Source organism: Podarcis liolepis (assembly GCF_965112155.1).
Source record: "Podarcis liolepis genome assembly, chromosome: 5".
In the NCBI taxonomy this organism is placed as follows: Eukaryota; Metazoa; Chordata; class Lepidosauria; order Squamata; family Lacertidae; genus Podarcis; species Podarcis liolepis.
This window is the reverse complement of record NC_139556.1, coordinates 78,992,824-79,015,703: the sequence shown is the minus strand read 5'-3', so window position 1 is coordinate 79,015,703 and position 22,880 is coordinate 78,992,824. Positions and strand designations below refer to the sequence as shown.

General features: G+C 43.5%; 1 long non-coding RNA gene across 1 annotated transcript; it reads right to left on the bottom strand.

Moving 5' to 3' along the window:
• Positions 1-5,356: 5,356 nt before the first annotated feature.
• LOC310707463 lies at positions 5,357-22,786 on the bottom strand. Its single transcript, XR_014526470.1, has 2 exons — positions 22,646-22,786; positions 5,357-6,274 (listed from the first exon to the last, which is right to left on the bottom strand). It is a non-coding gene; the product is annotated as an uncharacterized lncRNA (long non-coding RNA).
• Between the last annotated feature and the right edge of the window lie 94 nt (positions 22,787-22,880).

Sequence of the window (22,880 nt, the reverse complement as noted above, 5' to 3'; positions counted from 1 at the left end):
ACGGTTTTACAGGAGAAAACAGGATTTGAGGGCTGGTAGAGTCTATTCCTGGCCCTAGAAGAGGGTGTGTTCTCTAGGCAAAGCAAGGAGTTCCAGTTCTGAGAGGTCAGCTCTTCATTTCCAGAGTCCAGCCTCAAGATTTGTAGTCTTGTCTGTGCATTGGGGCAGAGATAGAACTGCACCTGTTGGCCAGCCCCTAACATATTATTATGCTGCCAAGGAGTGTGGTGGAGTCTCCTTCTTTGGAGGTCTTTAAGCAGAGGCTTGACAACCATATGTCAGGAGTGCTCTGATGGTGTTTCCTGCTTGGCAGGGGGTTGGACTCGATGGCCCTTGTGGTCTCTTCCAACTCTATGATTCTATGATTCTATTATTATTATTATTATTATTATTATTATTATTCTGCCCTCGGGCAGAAGATATAGTCGCACCAACAGGGTAAAGAACAGCTTCTATCCATGGGCTGTTAGGCTGCTGAATGAAAAGATAACAACAGGGCAACTGACTTTCGGGTTTGGTGGGTGTGCGTCAGGAAACGAGGGGAATTAAGACTATATGGGATTGGCAGAAATGACTGGCAGAATCCGAGACCAGGGGAAAGAGATGGCGGAAGAAGATTGGAAGAAATTTAAGAACTATCTTAAGAAACATTGTAAAATTAATGAGTGTTAAAATGATGTGGCTTTAGAAAGTGGATTACAGCTGTAAAGATTAAGTTAAAAGAAAAGAAAGGTTACCAATTAGATAAAATTAAGGGTGAGGATTTGCTGAACTAAATATTTGAAATTGGAATGCAGAAAGGGGAGGTTCGAGGAGGTCGGTGAAGTAAGTTTTAAGAAAATAAGGATTTGAAATTATACTTGTTTTTTCTTGTTTGTGTTTGTTTGTATTGTTGTGTTTGATTATATAATTTGTGAAACTTTAATAAATATCTTTTTTAAAAAAAGGAAACGAGGGGAATTAAGACTAAGAGAGCTGAGTGGGAGGTGCTCGTGTTATCTCACTTATACAAGTTGTACAAGTGACAATAAAGTATTTCAATTATGCACCCAACCTCTGACATCCGGGGTCATCCAATGAAGCTCAATGGAAAGCGGTTAAGAACAGAGAGAAGGTATGGTGAGACAACGTGGTGCAGTGGTTAGAGTGCTGGACTAGGACCTGAGAGACCAGCGTTCAAAGCCCCACTGAGTCACAGATATCACCAGATGACTTTGGGCTAGTCACTCACTCTCAGCCTAACCTACCTCACAGGGTTGTTGTGAGGATAAAACAGGGAGGAGAAGAGCTATGTATGCCACTTTGAGCTCCTTGGAGGAAAGGTGGAATATTATAAAGGCAGTAAGATAAATAAATTGAAGTCATTCATCACACAGCACATAGTTCAGTATGGAATTGATACAAGATACGTTCACCAGCTAAGGTGACTTTGAAACAGGACTGGACAAATTCACAGAGGATAAAGCTATCAATGGCTATCGGACATGATGGGTATCTGCTATGTTTATCAGGAGCAGGGTACCAGTTGCTGGGAAAGAACAGCAGGAGAGGGCAATTGTCCTCATGCCTAAATATGAATGGTCTTCCTATATGCATCTGGCTGGCCAATGTGCAATGTGGGATGCTGGAGTAGATAGGCCTTCAGCCTAATCCAGTAGGACTCTCCCTCAGGAAGTTGAGTCAGATCAGAGGGTCCGTTCACTCACAAGTGGCACCTCAAGCCAATGGAGAAGCTTTGAAGCCCTGTTCTGCTCCATACCCCATATGGAAATGTAGGTTGAGCCCAGGAGATGGAGCTGCTTTTGTACTAGAATGGCAATAGAATCAGGAACCAATTAACTTCTGAAAAGAGAAGTGCCCGTTCTAGCCTGGTCTGGAATATCTTATATCATGGGTAGGCAAACTAAAGCCCGGAGGCCAAATCCAGCCCAATTGCCTTCTAAATCCAGCCCGTGGATGGTCCAGGAATCAGTGTGTTTTTACATGAGTAGAATGTGTCCTTTTATTTAAAACGCATCTCTGGGTTATTTGTGGGGCATAGGAATTCGTTCATTTATTATTTTATTTTTCAAAATATAATCCGGCCCCCCACAAGGTCTGAGGGACAGTGGACCAGCCCCCTGCTGAAAATGTTTGCTGACACCTGTCTTGTATCAACATGCGGTCCCAAATGTGTGCATCGCTGGTGGGCGCATTGTTTAATCTGGTGAAAGAATCCCTTTTTCTCTCTTATCCCACTTCCAACCCTCTGAAACAGGCAACGCTTCTGTGTCCTACGGCTCCTCCCTAGAGACAGGAAGGAACTTGCCAGAAGAGGTCAGGGAGGCAGTCCTTTTTGTGCAACACACAACTGTTTGGGTTGCTAGCTCCCGGAGAACAGGAATGTGTCTTTCCTTTCAGAATACAAGTAATAATTATTGATTTTTTTTAAAGAAGAAAAAAGCTGTTTGAATAATATGCTGGCACAATGTCACTAGTGCTAGAAGTTGCAAAAATTGAAAAAGTTTCTTGTATTAAATCCTTTCTTGGAGAGCAAGGCCTCAATGAAGCTGAATATTGGAAGATTCTGGATGGTTAGAAGAAAGTATTTTCTTTTGGGAATTATAGAGACAGAACTACTTAAATTGTATAGAAATTTATTTATGTATGTTACTACAGCAGCAAGAAGACAGCTTGCCCCAAAGTGGAAAGATGCAGAAGTCCCAGCAAAGGAAGAATGGAAATGAAGACTTATGGAATATGGAGAAATGGTGAAACTCACCGGAAGAATAAGAAATCAAGATAACAAACTTTTTATAAAAGAATGGGAAATGGTTTATTGAATATTTACAGATAAATTGCAAACAGATAAAAACATTGGCAGGATTACTGTAATAACCTGCAGTTTCATAACGTAGGTAATTAAATGAGCAAAATAGATATTAAAAAATAAATTTAAGGAACCGCAGAAAGAGAGGGAATGGAGTCAAACTTTGAAATGTTAAATTGATTATAAAACTAATGAAATGTTAGTGGTCCATGTTCCACAAGCATATAGTAAGGTTGGTTGTACAATAGCTTTGTAAACAAGCATTTTGGTTTCCCTGCGAATGTCCCGGCATCCAGCTGGCCACTTTTGAGTATAGGATGCTGAACTACATGGGCCAACTGGCCTGATCCTGCAGGCTCTTCTTACAAGGGCCAGCCAAACACCTGTGGAATTCTCCCTCCTCCTCAGGCAATATATTGTAGGAATGGGTGAGCCAGCAAGCAAATCCAGTTTGACCTTAGTTTTGTTTTTGCTTGCCTATTTTTCTAGGGCAAAGTTCTTTGAACAAGAGCAATGTTGTCATCTCAGATGGGACAGAGTCAATCTGATGCAGCTGTTTTTTTCCAGTTGACAATGGGTTAACTAACATACAAGAATGGCAAAGGGGCCAAAAATTCTAGTTAAAACTGGCCTAACATCATTCAACTCTCCCTGAATATATATACAGGTATCTGTCAGGACAGTTATTGTTTGGTAAGCTGATAAATAAGCATGGGTGTATTAAGTGTACAGATTGTTCCCTCTGTTTTTGATATTCAGGCTGTGAGTGCTATTGTTTACTAAGCCAGAGCGCTGCCACCCACACAGACGAGGTATTTTTGCCAGGCTTGGCAGAACCTGAAGATTTGTAGAAATACCAAAAGTAATTTCGGGGGAATACACCTAAGGGTGTACCCCGACCCCCCCCCCAAAAAAAAGCGCAGAGAGGAATGACAGTGTGCAGTGACTACAGAATGTTGACTGCCTGGAAGAAAGTAATAAAACTGGGTGATGGTGAATGTAGAATGGATAGAATCCTGAAAAGAAGCACTCCGCACTGCAACATTTTGTTGCAGTTCATTTGCATCCAAAGTCCATGAAGCTGACAACCCTGACATTAATTTTCTTCCCCATGTAACGGCTGGGAAAACAGCCCCATTTCATGCCTGCAACCCATGCCCAAACTATAACCCCCTTTTAATCCAGGAAGAGACTGGCTGCGCCCTTGCCAATTGTCAAGTTTTCTCAAATGTACACCACAGGGTTTTCTCAAGCACCTACAGCTTATGTGGACTTCCCCTCATTGGCCAGCAGTTGAATGATGACATCATCTGCCAATCACGTCTACCTTGATTAAAGCAGCATAAAATACAGCATTACGTCTGTGTGATTTATCACTCATGCTTCGGCCAGGGGCTACCAACTGCTGAGCTGAGTCTTTTGTTACGTTAGGTTGCCCAATTCACAGGTTGCTGGTCTAGATGGGCATTTGCCCTTCTTATGCTCTTTTGCTATTCTTATTTTTGCTTCTCTTACAAATACGTCTGGTTTAAAAAACCCAAGCAAACCACCAGTGTACATTGGTACCTCGGTTTAAGAACAGCTTAGTTTATGAACAACTTGGATTAAGAACCCTGCAAACCCAAAAGTAGGTGTTTTGGTTTGTGAACTTTGCCTTGGAATAAGAACATGTTTCGCTTCCTGTTGAGTGTGTTCCATTTGTAAATTGTGTCCCCCGCTGCTATGGGAAAGCACGCCTTGGTTTAAGAATGCTTTGGTTTAAGAACGGACTTCCGGAACGGATTAAGTTTGTAAACCAAGGTACCACTGTAATATTGCTCAGTACAGATATCATGACCTTTTCACCTTCTGCCTCACCCTTAGCTGTTAGTAAGAGCTTAACTGGGAGGAAAACCGAAAGCTGACACATAAAAAGGAGTTTCCACAAAAATTGGAGAACTAAGCTTTTAGTTATAAGCTTCTTTCTTTAGACGTCTGCTGTTGCTATTGCTACTTCTACCTTGAGTGCTTATCTGGTGTGTCTTCTGTCCCATTTCAGTTCTATCCCTCCTTGCCCTGGGAAAAAAATATTGGTGCATTTGACATACACACGATTCTTCCACGTCTAGGAACAGTGGGCTCAGTTGCTAAACATTTTACCCCTTGCAATAGATACTGATAGTGTTGCCAAGAAGAAAAAAAACAACAGCAACAACCTAGTGTGGCCTATTCCCCCACTTTCCCTTTTAAATAGAGGTTTGCCCTGCAGGAAAAATCTGCCCAGGAAGCTTTTCAGTGACACTGAGGTAAACGTTTATTGCTTGCTAATTACTGCAGATCAAACTGCTCTTAAAGGGATAGTTACAGTGGCCAGTTCGAAAGCTGACAAGGGCTAAATGCTGAATGTGCACAACTGCAGCCAGGGATGCTCTGATAATTGAGATGCGCTGCACTTGGTGGGAGAGGGGAGAACGCTTGAGACTAGATAATGAGGCAACTAAGTTCCCAGGGCATGAAATATATAGGCTTAGCCTATCCTAAAACCAATTAGTAAATAAATGCAATGAGACATATTCACCATTCTTCTTTAATGTTGTCAGAATGAGGCATTAAAGAGGCAAAAAAGAAACAATATGAAGCTTCAGTCCATAGCTGAGCTAGTATCTATTTTCTAAGCACATTATCTTGGAAAAGGTGCTTCTAAACCCACGTTTGCCCAGAGATTGAAACTCTGAGGGTGGGCAGCTGCAGGACAGAATCAGCAAACCCCTCCTGTGACTGCCATTTCTCCCATGCTAATATCCACCCCCCCCCAGTCATTTCCCCTGTCAGACTGGCTAACTTGAGAATTTTTGAGCCTGGCAGTGGCAAGGAAACATAAAGTCAGTGCAAAATGAGGGTGAGGTTTGGTGGCATTTGCAGGTGAGAATCTGCAGATAGAGGAAGAATTAGGCATTATCTTCCTCCTGTTTATTTTGTCCTGCACCTCACTTCACATTAGTCTTAGGAATGAAACACCAGATTCCCCTCGTCACATCTAGTTCCACATCAAATATTATGCTTTCTGTTGTTTATGAATCTTGATGAACCAGCACACATGCATAAGGTATAGCATGAGCAACCTACTACGCTCATGAAACAGTGTGCCAGTGGTGTCATAGGCAGATGCCTTGATTCAAATCACAGGAGTCCTACTTTTAGTTCTCCTCCCACTTAACAATTCTTGGTCATTCTACAAGGAAAACATAAATGGAAATATTTTATTGTATGAAAGCAGGTGAGATCAAGCTAGCACTGAACTGAACTAGATTAAAAACTGGTTTAGAACAAGGAGCCATCTTACAACACAATTCCAGAAACAGAGAGAAAGAATCAGCAGCACACACTGCAACAGATTTCCAAGGAACACGGAGATCACTCATTGCATTGCCAAGTCCTTCTTGGAATTTTTAGGATTTTGTTATGTTCTCCGAGAAAGGAGAAAATCTAAAAAGAAGAAACAAAAGAGGAGCAAAGTGAGCCAATTGTTTCATTTAGCAGAACATATTTAACATTTTCAACAAGTTTGTCACAACACAGTGTTTGGCAGAGGACATTTTTGCTGTCCAAGCGACACATCCGGCTTCACCTGGTTAATAACCTACTTAATAAGCTTCTGTAAGATGAAAAATGGTCTTTCCTTACATTGTATCTTACATACCAAAATCTTGAACCTCCTCACAGATTCTGCAGATTAAAATCAACAACCTAACAGCTGCACTCTAGAGCCACTTCCCTAGGAGTAAGTCCAATTCAATTCAGTGGAACTTACTCCTCAGCAGACATATATGGGGGTACATTGCAAAAAGGCAGAAAAGGTGTATATCTTAAAATAGCGACTGCACACCTAAATAAGGTCACCAAAGGTTCAGGCAGAAAGGAATATAAACATAACCTGCAATTATAGTTTACCAGAGATAATCTATAGCAGGGATGTCCAACTGGTCGACCACGATCGACAGGTTGATCTCCGGGTGATAGTGGTAGATTGTGGTCAATCGCAGGACCACTTTCTTCCATGGGGGGGAAAAGGGCATCTGGCCCCGCCCCTCTCTCTTCCCTTAATTTGCACACGACCGCAAAAATGGAAGATGGAGTTATCGCTGCCGAGTTTTCTACTCAGTAAGCGATTTATGTTGCCCCCCCCCCAAGAAGCGGCTTGCCCCCCCCTAAAAAAAAAAAGTTCAACAAGTTTGGGGTCTCCCCCCAAATGGGTAGATGGGTAGGTTTTTTTTTATCTGTGAGTAGATCATAGTCTCTTGGGAGTTGGATGTCCCCGATCTAAAGTACAGATTATGGTAATAGTCACAAATATATGCTAATGATGTCAACAAATGAATTTGTACGATTAGTACCGGAAGTTGAACAAAATGCAGTCCCAATGTATTACATCATTCCACCAAGAGGAAGGTCTAATTACCTGTTTCTAGCATACATCTTAGTGATGAGCATCCTTTATATGAAACACCTAATTTGTAAAGGGAGATCTCTTTACAGCAAGGGATACCGAATGATTTTCACATGCAGTTCCCATTTAAACAGTTGCTTTAACTTCATGTCGCAATGTGGCATGAAAAGGACTATGAAACGCCTTATCATCAAACAAGGCAAGAAGAATGAACCACAGAATTATTTTATGGATTGCGCTGGATGGATTTATTGAATTGTCAACGTGAGATAACGTCTGATATTAATTGCAGGAGAGATATTTGGACGCTTTAAAGATGTGGAATGAATATCAAATGAAATGCCCCTTTACTGCCTTGCTCCTATGCATCCCCATAACACACAAAGCAGAGCTGTCCCATCGCTTTGTGTGCAGAGGGTTCCCACATTAGAAGTATCCACATCTCACCATGAAGAAGGGCAGGGAGGGGAAGATACAAGGACCACTTCAGATGCGGAAAGTGAATTGCAGGGGGCAAGTGCTCTTCCTTCCCCTCCCACCAAGTCCCTGAATATCCAAAGCTGGGCTTCCCTAAATATACTGCATGTGCACAGAGCAAATGATATGTGACTCCACTACAAAATTGTCTTCTTCTTTGGCGATCACTCGTAGCTGAGTAAGATTGTCTTCCATAAACACAGTTTTAACAATGAGTCTGTAAGTGACTGTGTAGGCCAATTCTGGATCCACACGTCCTTCCACAGTGGAGTTGAACACGGTATGGATTTGCCAAGCATGCCTTCCTCTTAGCACATTTCTCCCTTGCGTTCTGAGTTCGAGTGTCTTCAAAGTCCATGACACCTTTGGTAAAGGCTGTTCTCCAACTGGAGCCAGTGTTTCCCAGTTGTCGGTGTTTATACTACATTTTTTTAGATTTGCCTTGACAGTCTTTAAACCTCTTTTGTTGACCACCAGCATTACGCTTTCCATTTTTAAGTTTGGAACAGAGTAGTTGCTTTGGAAGACAGTCATCGGGCATCCACACTACATGACCAGTCCAACAAAGTTGAGTTTAAGAATCATTGCTTCAACACTGGTGATCTTTGCTTTATCCAGTATACTTATATTAGTTCGCCTGTCTTCCCAAGTGATGTGTAAGATTTTTTGGAAACACCGTTGATGGAAACTTTCGAGAAGTTGGCATGTTTCACAAGCATACAGTAAGGCTGGTAGTACAATAGCTTTGTAAACAAGCATTTTGGTTTCCCTGAGAATGTCCCAGTCCTCAAACACTACTGTCATATGAAAAGTACACTTCAGAGAGGGATTAGAGAATGACAAAGTAGCTTGTAATCCCTGATTTGCTCATGAAAACCTTACCAAAACAGGACCAGCTGCTCACCTTCCTAGAATCTCTGTCTTCACAGAAGATGGCTACTCACATTGTAAGAAGTAGTGCCAAGAATGAATACCTTTTGCACACCCACAAAATGTGATTCTCTTGAAAAAAAATTTAAGTGCATATAGGGACATAGGAAGCAGCTGTACTATACCAAGTCAGACCTCTCTTCCTTCCACCTCTGGGTTGTCAACCCTAACTGGTACCCACCATCCAGAGTTTGGGATAAGAATCTTCCTTAGCCTTGCCTAGAGAGCCCAAGGACTGATCACAGTACAGTATCTTTTGCATGCAAAAGCATGATTTCTAATACTGAACCACATCCCCTTTCCCCTAGTGATTAATTTTTTAAAAAATTAAATTTATACCCCCCTATCTTCTAAAGGGCTTGAGGAGATGTATAAGCTTCTTTCACCATTCTATCCTCATAACAACCCTGATCAGGCTAAGTGACTGGCCCACGGTGGGCTTCATGACTGAGTAGAATTTGAACCCTGGTCGCTATACCAAGTAGCAATACACACTCTCAAGAGTTAGAACCATCCTTGCAGAAGGACCATTGCTGACATTTCTGCAAATGAAGCCTAGATTTTTCAAGATACAGGAAGGTGGATCATTAAGAAGAGATGGAATTTCCAGGTGAACTGGTTATGGCAGAATAGCTTAGCTGAGGAGGAGGAAAGTTGTTTATTTTATTTTATTTCATTATCTGTGTGGTATATGTGGTAAGACTGTTTTGCCAGTGGCAGAGTACAGTGGTACCTTGGTTTAAGAACAGCTTAGTTTATGAATAACTTGGATTAAGAATGCTGCAAACCCGGAAGTAGGTGTTCTGGTTTGTGAACTTTGCCTTGGAAGCAGAACATGTTCCGCTTCCTGTTGAGTGTGTTCCATTTGTCCCCCGCTACTATGGGAAAGCATGCCTTGGTTTAAGAACACTTTGGTTTAAGAATGGACTTCCAGAACGGATTAAGTTCGCAAACCAAGGTACCACAGTATTTCCCAAACCACTTTCATTTAGCTCTTACTTAACCTCACTGCTGATAACTTGTTCCAGAATAATAATAATTATTATTTAAAGGGAATTTGAGAATTCAGGTTTGTTGAGAATGGATCCAGCCAAAACATTAGTCGGTAGAGCGTGAGACTCTCCTTGAGCTCCTTGAAGATGGGATACAAATGCAATAATACATACATACCTACATCCCAGGTAAGCATGCAAGGGACTGCAACTGTACCTAGGAATATTCCTCATTGAGTTTAGAAAGATTCCTCTCCCCCCAGCCCAAGTAAACATGTACAGGACCAGCCTTAATATCAGCTTGGGGAGGAGAATTTGCACGAGAGAACCTTGAGCACTCAACAAATTGCTGGCTCAGGCACTCACTTTGGAGAAGATTGTGTGGGTGCAACATGTGCTCCTTATTATTAAGCTTCATTTTATTCTGGGCACTGGAGAATATACCTTGTGGTTTTCTCCCAAGTACAGTCCTTTTCTTGCAGGCAAGGTTTTAATCAAATGGGAAAGCAGCAAGAAGGAAACAGGGCATCAGCAGCAGGCTAAGCTTTCAATACTCCAGCAATTTGAACCATGCCTACAGCTCGGCTAGCTTTTGTCGCTTGAAATTATATGCAACAATATACCTCTGCTCACTTTACTAGCACTTTCCACCCCTTCTGCATAAGAGGGGGACAGTGATTGAGCAGCACTCAGCACCCGAGCAGCCATAAAAATGTATTGTTATTGTTGTTCTTTATGCTGAACGCGTGTTGGGAATGTTGACTGACTGATTAGAGATGAATTGCTGGTGAGGCTGAGCAGAACTGCATTAGCCATGGGAGATAAGCATAATGATCTGCAGAGCTGCCTCAGACCTTTAACTCTGAACTGCAAGCAGAAATTCCGATTGGAATTTGACATTACCTTTGTTCAATAAAGCTTAATTACATATCCAAGAACGCACTCACAGCGCCTTCCATTCACCGGAGGTATACAGAAAATGCCTCTCGTGAGCATGGAGGGCTGAGGGAGAAAAAACCCAACTGGGTGCCATGATGAACCAGGCAAGTGTATCACCTGAAGTGAAGTGAATTTCACACCTGCGCTGCTTGTTGGCTAAACCCTCCCAAATGCTTAAACAGAAGCAAGATGTGTGTGCCATTTGTCCTTGGTTTGAAAGCTCAGGCAAATGCAATGCATTTTATACAACTCTGGGCTGGTTAACACTAGGACCTTCCTGTTAAGGAAATATTTTGGTGCCACTTCATAAATAACCTCCCTCCCTTCCTCTGCATCAGGGAAGAGGAAGCTGGTGATCTTCAGAAGTTGTGCTTCAAACTCCCATTGTGCCTGACCATGGGCTATGCTGGCTGGAGCAGATGCGAGTCCAACACCACCTCGAGGGCCAAAGGTTCTCCCTCTCTGTTCTACATGGTTCCCCATCTACGGAAACTTGGTATACTTTAATCAAGATTATATCTTCTACTGGGACGCGGGTGGCGCTGTGAGTTAAACCAGAGAGCCTAGGGCTTGCCGATCAGGTCGGTGGTTCGAGTCCCCGTGAAAGGGTGAGCTCCCGTTGTTCGGTCCCTGCTCCTGCCAACCTAGCAGTTCGAAAGCACCTCAAAGTGCAAGTAGATAAATAGGTACCGCTCCGGCAGGAAGGTAAACGCCGTTTCCGTGTGCTGCTCTGGTTCGCCAGAAGCGGCTTAGTCGTGCTGGCCACATGACCCGGAAGCTGTACGCCAGCTCCCTCGGCCAATAAAGCGAGATGAGCGCTGCAACCCCAGAGTGGGCCACGACTGGACCTAACGATCAGGGGTCCCTTTACCTTTACCTTATATCTTCTACTAAGGAGATAAGAGCAGCCATATGTGAAGACATCTTTTTTTAAAAAAACATCCTTGCTCTAGAATTTTGGAGGCTCCTTAAAGGAACCCAGAGCAGGCATCTTTTAAGACAAGAGACTGGAATATAGGAAGCTGTCTTGCACCAAGCTACATTATTGCTCCATCAAGTTCAGTACCACCTCCATTGATCTGGAGAGGCTTTCTAGGTTTCCAAACAGGGGTCTTTTCCAGCCTAACCTGGAGTTGCAAACTGACTTTTTGTATGCAAATTGAGAATTTTCTCATGCTACCCACTTCCTGGGTACTCCATATGTGAGAAGCACTGCTGCTGGGATAGATGGCCAGCCTCTTCACTCTCTAGAATGGGTCCTACACTTTATCGTTACACAATAACCCTGTGAGGTAGGTCAGGTAAAGAGATCGTGACTGGCGCAAGATCACCAGCGTGCCTCATGGTGAGTAAGGATTAGGATCCATGTCTGCCCATGCAACCTCACACCAGCCCTCAAGGGTGTGGCTCTCTTTGCCCTCTTTCACAGGATTATTATTTGCGGATTTGAACCCGAGACATCCCTACCATCAAAATCAAGAATCATATCTTGGGGCCAACATGCTTCTCTTGTTCCCTTGTTCTCTTGTTCAGGGAAGTTTTTAATGTGTGACATTTTAATGTATTCTTAATCTTGGTTGGAAGCCACCCAGAGTGGCTGGGGAAACCCAGCCAGATGGGCAAGGCACAAATAATAAATTATTATTGTTGTTGTTGTTGTTGTTGTTATTATTACTATTTTCAGTTTTGTTGATGGGCTCCTAAAAATAATGAAATTTGAAAATGATAAATGTGAAAGCGATTTTATAACTTTATTTTTTTTACTTTCAGGCCTACTGCCTATATGTTTTTCTGTGGGATCTCAAAACCTGTTTTAAGAAACAAACAAAGAAAGAAACCCTAAGAATGTTGCTTTCTAGCAAGAGCCGATAGGCCATGAGTCTAGGCTAAGGCAGGAGAGTAGAGACATATGACTTGTCACTGTTAACAGTGTGTTCTGAATTATCATGATTCCTACAAAAAATATTGCTCAGCGACATGGTTCAAAGAAAGAGATTTCCTCTAGCGATGGCATTGTTCAACAATGTATTGCGAAATGAATGTTGACAGAGCCTCCGCTTTATTTTCAATACTTCTGCCGTTCTGTTGACATCAGCAAGGTTTCTGGGAGAGAAACCGACAACAGAATTTGACCCTAACAAAACAACTCCACTTGGAAGGCACACAATCCTGCTCCGATGCCTCCCATTTAAAATAACAACGTATCAAATATCTGAATGGATAAATTTGTGCGCCAGTTTCTCCTCTTTTCCAGCAGAAGGTATTTAGTGCCACCACCAGCTACAACCTATTTCCCTAATTAAAATGGGTGTTTTAGTTAGCGCCTATGAAGCGCTCTGCACTGTGTGCATCCTGCCAAACGACGGTTCATATATTAGCTAATGTACTTTGCTCAACGGCAATCATAGTAATAAGGTTCTGAATTCTTATTACCTCCATATGTACTTACTATGGACAATTGCTCATACCAAAAGGTGAGCTGCGTCTTACTCATCGACATCACAAGTTAGAAGACTTGTGCAATGTTATCACTTCAGAATGCAGGGTGGGGAACATAACACAGTGTGTGATTTAAGTGCTTTTTGTAAGCCAGAGTAATGTTAGCCTTAACTTTCCCTTCAGTGGGAATTAAAGAATAGTGTTTTATGTAGACCTTTTAATAAGCAAGATGCTTTGGCCTGTATCACATTTTCAAAACCTTACAATTTCGTCGAGAGCCTGCAAATGGATGCTCTACACTACCCCCAGTAGAAGGTGGATGGATGGGTGGGTCTCAATTAAGGGAATCCTTTCTTGTTAGATGATGCATACAGGGAACAAGGGTCTATTTGATCTATGACATGCCTGAATATGCATTCTCAGAAGGGCGAGAGAGCAAAAAGTACACTTTCAGCATAGGTACCCACCAGCCACCATCAAACTCTTAAAGAGAAATGAGTCCTTTTGGTTTAATTTGCCTGTATTAGTGTGCTTGTTTGTTACAGACTTTTGCTTGAACTCCAATACAGTGGTACCTCAGGTTAAGTACTCCGGAGGTCCGTTCTTAACCTGAGATGCCACTTTAGCTAATGGGGCCTCCCGCAGCTGCCGCACCGCCAGAGCGTATGTAACCTGAAGCGTATGTAACCTGAGGTACCACTGTATATCTAGATGGAATTTGGTACACAAGATCAGGGCACAATTCTGTTTTCCATGTCTGAACATCAACCCAAATCCCATCCATGTCTGATTTAAAGAGGAAGGCGACAGGGGCACAATAATTATATTGTAATGATATACCAGAATGAAGAATAGCATGCACATTCAGGACCCAATTCTATGCTTCAAGTTTGAACTCTACTTTGATGCCTTCACATACTTTTAAGGGAGTCAGGAAAGCTTTGACACACATACTGGCCAGATTTAACTGTAACAAAACAAACCATTCGCCATTGTGAGAATGAGCAGCCTCGAGTTCATACATTCTTTCCTCTCCTTCTCCTGTGCATGTAAGAATAAGTCTAGAAGCTGGTTTGTGGCAAACCATCACTTCTTGTTCAAACAAAAGGAGAAACCATGGTTTGCCACAAAGCCAGGAATGGGAACTTCTAACCTATTCTGTTCATGAGCAGGAAAAGTGGAGGAAAAGGTGCATGAGATCAAGGCTACTCATGCTCATAAAATAAACTATGGTTTGCCATTACATTTATAGCCGCTATAAAGCAAAATCTCCTTGGGTTTTGAGAAATAAAACTTGGGAACTGTGTGCATCTGTTTTCTGAGATAAAAGATTAAAAACACGTTGGGTGATATCCAACTAAATCATGCACAGAGGAGACCTATTCCGACTATGACTAACTCTTGATATCACTCACTCTAATGTGATATCTGAAGCAAAGCTTCTTAAACATTCCAATTTAATATTTTTGTACCAGGTTTGGTGCAAGTCAGATGATATCTTCCCCCAGGTTTTGCTTCCAGTCCTAGCATAATAACCCTTAATTATGAAATTAGATGTGAGGAGACATCCTGAAGAGCGTTAAAATACTGTCACTCTTAATTCTTACATGGGATTACAACCACAACAAGGCAAAATCTTCACAAGTTAAGCATAAACAACTACAGTCACTTGAATCTGTTTCAACCACCGTATTTCTAAAAACCACTTGTGGTAAAGAATAGATAGGAAACAGGAAACACAATGTGGTTTAGAAAGAAGTATTTAAAAGCATCACCACAACTCACACAGGAAATAATGAGGAAAAAATTGAAAGTATGTTGGCTTAAAGGCAGGGGTGGGAAACCTCAAGACCACGGGCCAAATCAGCTCTTCCAGATGACTTCTGGCTCCTTGGAAATTTAACTATCCCCATTAATTTGGTATCACCATGCCATCAGTCAGTTTCTAACCTATCTCCATGGGCCATGTTCCTCAAGGGTGGGGTTTCAAAGTGATCTAGGAGGCTTGACTCAAAGGGGAGAGTTATAGTGGTAAAAAGCAGGGAGTCAAACTATTTTTAAAACTTGATTCAATTCTGGCTCAGGTTCATCAGCATTTCTAAACTCTGTGATTTGTCCTATGCAGTTGTTCGGCACTAGTTCTCTCTCTCTCTCTCTCTCTCTCTCTCTCTCACTCACACACACACACACACACAATATAATTGCAGTGTGACTCTTATAACACGAATACAGGGATATTTAATGCAGGAAAATGGTTGCTTTCTTCCCTAAACACATGCATCCATACCAGAACTTTATGAAGTTCACTCTCCAAACACACTTTTTACATTGACTTCCATCCCAGGAAAAATATATATATATATATAATTTTTAGCTTACTTCGGGCATCTTTTATCTGTTGGCTTCTGTAATGCTATTATAGATCTTTCCAATAGCCACGCTGTATAGTTCCAATCATGCTACCTACTCTCAGAAACATACAGAAGAGCAATTAAAACTGGTGTGTGTGGGGGGGAGCTTTAGCTACCACAACTGGAAACAAGACAGAAGCTTTAAAAACTATACATTGTTGGGCACATAACACTGTTATGTGAGGGCTTACGGGATTGGAATGCTTACACAGAAAAAGGGAACCACTTCTCTGAATGCTTTCTCACGATCCTGTATTCACCTCACAGAACTACAATTCCCAGCACCCTTAACGAACTACAGCTCCCAGGGTTCTTTTTTAGAGAAGGGGCATGTTTTAAATGTATAGTGTGGCTCTCCCCCTCCTGGCCTCTTTCCTTATTATTAGTCAAAAGAAATAAATATGGTGTGTACACAGCCTTACTGTTTGCCCTCATACACCAGGTCAAAGCATATGCAAGATACAGGAGAACTATAATCCCCAAACTCTTATTTTTGCTCCTCCTCCAGTTTGGCCTGCCTGCCTAACATTAGAGAAGAGAAAGGCCCTATTCACCCCCTCAAAAGGATCCTTCGGACTATTGATGAAGCACTTATTTTGAACTGGTTACTTGGTTTTATTCTGGGGGGGCTCGGCTCCAAGCTCAGGTTCAAAGCAACTCAATGAGTTCCACGCCAGCTAAATGAAAAGGAGCAGGGTGGGAAGAGACAACCATCTGAACTGCTGTGTTTCAGTTGACCTCCACAGTTGGCAGAATGACTACAGAGAAAGAGAACCAAGTGTTGCCAAGAGACCCCTGAAACTTCAAGGTTGGCCCTGCTGCTGGAACAAATTCCACTCGGCACCACTATTTTTTTAGTCAGTGGTCAATTCACATATTCTTTAGTTCCAGGGCCTGTAGAGGCACATCCCACTTACCAGGGCTGGCCCAAGACATTTTGGTACCTGAGGCAAACCACAAAATGGCACCCTTCCCCCGCCAGGGAAAAAGGGGTGAATGAAGATCTACAATGGGTTATCAATTCCTTGGCGGCCAGATCTGCTACACCTGTGGATCTTGCTGCTGGAGGCAAGGAGCTCGCCTTGCCTCAGGCGGGGGAGCAGACCTGCCATTCATACTGCTGACCCCCGCTGGGGATGCATAGGGTCCTTTGGATATGATCTGGCAGAGACTTGTAAGGGTTACGAATGTTGCATTGAAAGAAGGGAATCAGAAGTGCAGGTTGCTTCTGTTTCTAGAAGCTCCACAACTGGGAAATGTGTGAACTGGCTTTAAGCCTCAAGGGCATTTTGAAACAAAGCTCTCCAGAGAGAAAACTGCTGCTGGAAATAAACAAGCACAGGACAGCCTCCTGTTCTTGGCTATCCAGAGCAAAGGAATAGAAGCTTCTTTTTTATCATTACTTTGTGTGTCTTTGGGTGGGACAGAGCGTGCATTTAAGGAAGCACTGAGATGTATAAGTCATCATTCTTGCATGTGAATCCATGTGTGCAAAGAAAAAAACATGAAACCGTCGAAACTGAGCACAGATTTGCATGGTTGTTATTTTCTGTTAGCCTTGCTGGGCAATTTAAAATTGGCAACGATGTTTCCTTATCTAAAATAGCTTCCCTAACCCTGGCTTAAAGGCACCATATCATTAAATCAAAAGCAGTAACCAAAACAACTCTAAAGAGTGTGGAATTTCCTGCATTCCTTTGTGTTAAGAGTCTCTGTATCAGTTGATGGAATCTATGGTTCTCTTTCAAACGAAATACTTTTTAAAGAAAAAAGAAAGAAAGAAAGATCAGTTTGAAAAACCCACACAGTGCCCTTCCAGAGTTAGAACACATGTGTAAAATTCAAGTTTGCAGAAATGTATCTTGCTCCAATTCAAGTTTGCTTTTGAGCATCAATGACATTTTGAACATAGCTCATTGCACTGAACACAGAGTTTTGGCACCATCACAAAAACTACTTTGGGGGAAGTGCTCCTTTATCCTTTTCTCTCTCACTGTAGGCAAACACTTCTGTGCATTCTCTTCAAGGCCTGGCTTTCATTCTCCCTGAATTAGGTTACTTGAACAGCACATTTGCAAAAGCATGCTTTTATTTAAAGGCATTGTGGAAAGTTTTTTTTACAAAGACTTTAATACATGGTCAGGAATTAAAACACCACAATTCCAAGTTGTTGTTTTTAAATGTACCCTAAATTACAACACAGCTACTATAAATGTATCTTTGGCACGGCCATGATATAAAATTATGTTAATCTACTCTTGAAACATGTTTCCAAAAGTACCGCTCAAATAACTGTGTCAACATTATAAAGAAATCCTGAGGCACTGGCACCGATCCTGCCTCTTCCCCTACTCCTTCCATTTTTCTGCAGGATAAGCTCACATCACATTTTTAATGAATAATGCTTTACTTGGTTTTGCTCTCTGTGTGTGACTGTCTTCACTCTCACCCGTTCCATTTTAGGTGACTCCTTGTTCAGGATTATAAATATCCTCATGGACTCCACAGGTCTGTGCATGAAATTCTGGGTCTCCCTCGGTTCTGCTTGTAGGTGGGATAGGGTCTCTTGTCAAGTCTGCTGCAGGGAACAGCACTGTGGCTGCAGCTCCTGCCTCTGTCACCCTCTATCAGGGTGGATGGGGGGAGGCAGACAGATATATTACTGTCATGCCAGCTACACTTCAGGAGACAAGAGGATGAGTGAGACCCTTTCCAGCTGGCCTGTTGTGACCATTTGTTCCTAGCTTTGAGGGTTTTTTTTGTCCTGATGAAAAAGGCAAGATATAAATGACTATCATTCGATCCAGTTGATTATGGATATGGGACCCAGAGCCCACAGGGCTCAACAGAGACTACTTTATCCCAAGTCAGATAGTAGTCCACCTAGATCAGGTTTCCTCAACCTCAGCCCTCCAGATGTTTTTGGCCTTCAACTCCCATGATCCCTAGCTAGCAGGACCAGTGGTCAGGGACGATGGGAATTATACTCTCAAAACATCTGGAGGGCCGAGGTTGAGAAAGCCTGACCTAGATCAGCTACTCTCCAGAGGTTCATACATATTTCCCGGCCCAATCAAGAGACACTAGGGACCAGAAGCCTTCTCCCCCCCCCATCTTCCCTCTCCCCCCCTCCCAGCACTGCGAGCACCTGTGCAAAAAGAGGTGATGCAAGGAATGGGAGGCCCACACACCTCTCCCACGGCAAAATCTGGAGCCCTGCAGGTCACACATCCTCTGGAACATGAGTGACTTGCACGGCACATGGCAGGATGAGGGTGTATAAAGGGCTCAAGGATTTCCCATAATGCTCCTTTGCGCTGCTTGTGTGCATGCCCTGATGAGATTTTGGGACTCATTTGGGGGTAACGCAAAGGTGTGTTTGACTTTGGCACTAGTAGCAGTCCACAACCCGCTCCATCCTCTGCATTTCCCTCTGTTTGAATGTGAGAGAGCTACTGAATGGCCATATCAACTTGTTCGGCAGTGAGGGCGAAACCAAAAGGGTTGTGAATGCCCAAGTGTTTGTGTTGGATTATAGGCATCTAAGTTTAATGAAGGGGTAGGAAACCCTGGGCCCAGAAGGACATTCCCACCCCACCCCAAACCATGCCTACTTGCCCCACACCTGACTTGGGTGTAGGGCAGGTAAAAAAAGGGCTCCAAATAAGGAGTTGGGAGCTCAAAGTCAGCTCCTAATTGCTCCTTTGCAAGTGGGGCTCACTGGCAGCCCTGATCAGCTGACTGGCGGTGACAGCGAGCCCCAATCTGATCAACTGCACCAGACATGCCTTCAAAGGGGCTTGCCTGGATTTAAGCCATGCCTGCAAACAGACATTCTTTCTTTGCCAGCAGCCTGGCAGTCTATGGAGGGAAAATGTCTACTTGCAGGTATGATTTGAATGCAAGCTACACTTGCAGACTGACTTCCAAAGGGCTTGCTGTGAGAGTACTGATCGGCAAAGGAACCACACTGGTGTGTCTGAGAGAAAACTACATAGGTGGCTTAAGCATCACTTCCTGTTTGGCTGCAGGATTGTAGAGCTTAGACATTTTTTAAACAGGACAGGAAGATGTCTCTTTGGTAGGGATAATTTCTAGGACCAGTGAAAGCAGCAAGTGAAGCATCATCTATGTAAATGGTTCTCTTCATGTGCCATGAACCTTTGTTGGAGCTGTGCATTAATCCATAAACTAGCAATACGAGATATCAGTTATCAATTGGTTAAATCTCAGTTGGGACATATTTATCCTTGGTTGCCATAGGTCAGGGGCAGTTTGAGGCTGCCCTTTATTGTTATCATCTGGGCACATCTGTGTACATGCACCATGCTGCAAACAGTAGATCTGAAGCAGGGCAAGTTGCTCAGTTTTAATGTGATCTACTAAACACTTATAACGGGACGCAGGTGGCGCTGTGGTCTAAACCACAGAGCGTAGGGCTTGTCGATCAGAAGGTCGGCGGTTCGAAGCCCTGTGACGGTGTAAGCTCCCATTGCTCGGTCCCTGCTCCTGCCAACCTAGCAGTTCAAAAGCACGCCAAAAAGTGCAAGTAGATAAATAGGTACCACTCCAGCGGGAAGGTAGATGGCGTTTCCGTGCGCTGCTCTGGTACGCCAGAAACGGATTAGTCATGCTGGCCACATGACCTGGAAGCTGTACGCTGGCTCCCTTGGCCAATAAAGCGAGATGAGCGCCGAAACCCCAGAGTTGTCCGCAACTGGACCTAACAGTCAGGGGTCCCTTTACCTTTACTAAACACTTATATGGATGGGAACAGGGTAGCCTGATGGCCATTTTCGGATGCAGCATGTTCTCGGGGTTGCTGTCTCTTTTGCATTTTCTCTCACTTTCTTGCCTATTGGTTTGGAAGGCAAGGACTTTTTTTAAAAAAAACAAATAACAAAACTCAGCTTTAAAATTCTGCTGTTATGATGAGAAATTACACAGAACACACCGAAGACGCTCATTTACAAGCAGGTGGCTTACTACATGTAAATGCACTAATTGCACAATACTTGAAACAGATTTGTGAGATGCTGAGGAGGCAGTTTAAGACATTTTGATGCTTCAAGCAAAACAACCAAGTGAGAGGCCTCACATGGTGGCAAAAATAAATGAATGAATGAAAGGATACCCTTTCATGGGTGCTGCCTGGGGTGTATCACCTCACATTGCCTAATAGTAAGATCAATCTAGAGATAGTACATAACTTTTAAAAATGAAGCAACAATATTCCAGGTTAGCTGGAAAACACACCCAATAATGTTAACCTCATTTCCAGGAATGTGTGTGTGTATGGGGGCTGGCTGCAGTTACTCAGCGATGAATGAAATATCTCTGCACATATTCAAATGGTGCCTCACCTTATTATTCACATATTCAAGGGCATGTGAACTGCCACTGAATAGAACTCATTTCTGCACAGAGATGTGTATGATTGCACTGAAAAACCAGGTTGGTTTCTGCTGTCACTTCACCACTGTGATGGGAAAAGATTTAACAAAGAAGGTTCTCCCTTCTTGGCAATTCTCAAAGAGAATTGTGGAGGTTTGGGGACCAGTAACCAACACGTCAAATGGACCATCTGCATGTCACAATGCTGGTTTAAATAGTATATGGATTCCACAACACACATCATTTTGATAAAGAGCTGAGGCTTGAAAGAACTCCTGTTAATTCCAATGGGCCTGACTGCCAAACAAGTACCACAGCATTAAAAGAGCAATCCAATTACAGTGGTACCTCAGGTTACAAATGCTTCAGGTTACACATTTTTGGGTTGCACACCGTGCTGAACCTGGAAGTTCTGGAACGGGTTACTTCCGGGTTTAGGTGCTCACGCATGCGTAGAAGCGTTAAATCGCGCTTTGCGCAGAAGCGCCGAATTGCAACCCGCGCATGCGCAGATGTGGCGCTGCGGGTTGCAAATGTGCCTCCTGCACAGATCACGTTTGCAACCCGAGGTTCCACTGTAGCCTACAAAGCAACCTGCTAAAGTTTCATTGAGGGCTATGGTCTTCTCTGGGGTTAACTGAGAGTAGTCACTTGTGGGACTGCTCTGAAGAAAAATCGAGCCCAAGTGCAACGAAAAGTGACACACCCACACCCACGTTTTTTAGTGAGGAAGCGGGAAAAGAAAGTCATAATTTACTCTCAGGGAATTCAATGGATGCTCCTTTTCAAATGCAGGCACATAACAAAAACTGCATAAATTTAAGTCTTACAAACATCCAGAATTCTGGGCTGGTTCTTATACAGACCGAAAAGTTTAACCTGCAGCAGAAGTGATAAAATTACATGTGCCAAGCCTCTGCTCATCTCCCATCTAAGAGGTGCTGAAGGGAAGTAAGCAAACACTCAAAACTTATTAAGCCTGCAACCTTTTCTCTTTTATTACAGTATGGTCAGATAACCATCTGGTGATCCCAGCCAAGAATATGACAGAGGCTCCAATTTACAAACTACTTACTCTTGCAGCCATCTCCTTGAAATCTCTCAGAGATGAATCTAGATTCAGTGCCCAAGGCGGCAAACCCTAGATGCTCTTGCTTGGAAGGAATTCTTTTTATTGAAATTAACTGAACTGAGTAGACATGTTTGGGATTTGCAGTGAAGAGCCGGGATCCTGACCTGAATTTCAACTCTTCACTAAAACCAGTTAAAGCTAGGGCATCAGCCTGCAGGGCAACTAAGTTAGCAAACGGGGGGGGGGGGGGAGAGATTCTTGTTCCACACATAAGCGTGTAGCAAGGCCAGGAAGAAACACCTTCTTTCTGCACGACTCTAAGCAGCAGGATATCTGGGAGTAATATATCTGGGAGTAAGCCCCATTAACTCCACAAAACCTACTTCCCAGAAGACCGTGGTCAGGACTGCACTGTGTCACTAAACTTGAAAGAACTCCCAAGAAAACACGTGCAGCATCTCAGCCTGGGTACCAGTCGCATGTGAACCACCAGAAATAACGATTCACACGTCTTGCCCCCTTCCCGCACCTCTCCTCTACCCCAACACCTACATTGCAGGCGGAAAAGCCAACAGGTGAAGCTTCACTCGCCTCCGCCGCTGCAAAGCGTTGACTTTTGACTTGCCCCATATTTTTAAAGAAAGAAAAAACTTAACGAAGCTTCAGCAGAGCGCAAAACTGGGAGGGGGGCGCCTAGCATTTCTCACCTCTCTTCCCCTCCCTCCTGCCCACACCCCCGCGGGCCCCCGCACATACCCTTGCTCTGCAGCTGCCACGACGCCTCGCCCCGCCTGAGCCCACCAGAGCAGCCACAGCGAAGAAGAAGGCGCCAGCTGGTGTCCAGCAGCCCCCGCGAAGGAGAACAGCAGCAGCAGAGCGGCCCCCTCCTCCCCCTCGTGCTTGGGCCTCAGCACGCGGCAGCGCAGCGTATCCCTCCGCCGGGAGGACCCACAATGCCAATAGGCGGCGGCGGCAGCGGAGGGATCCTGCC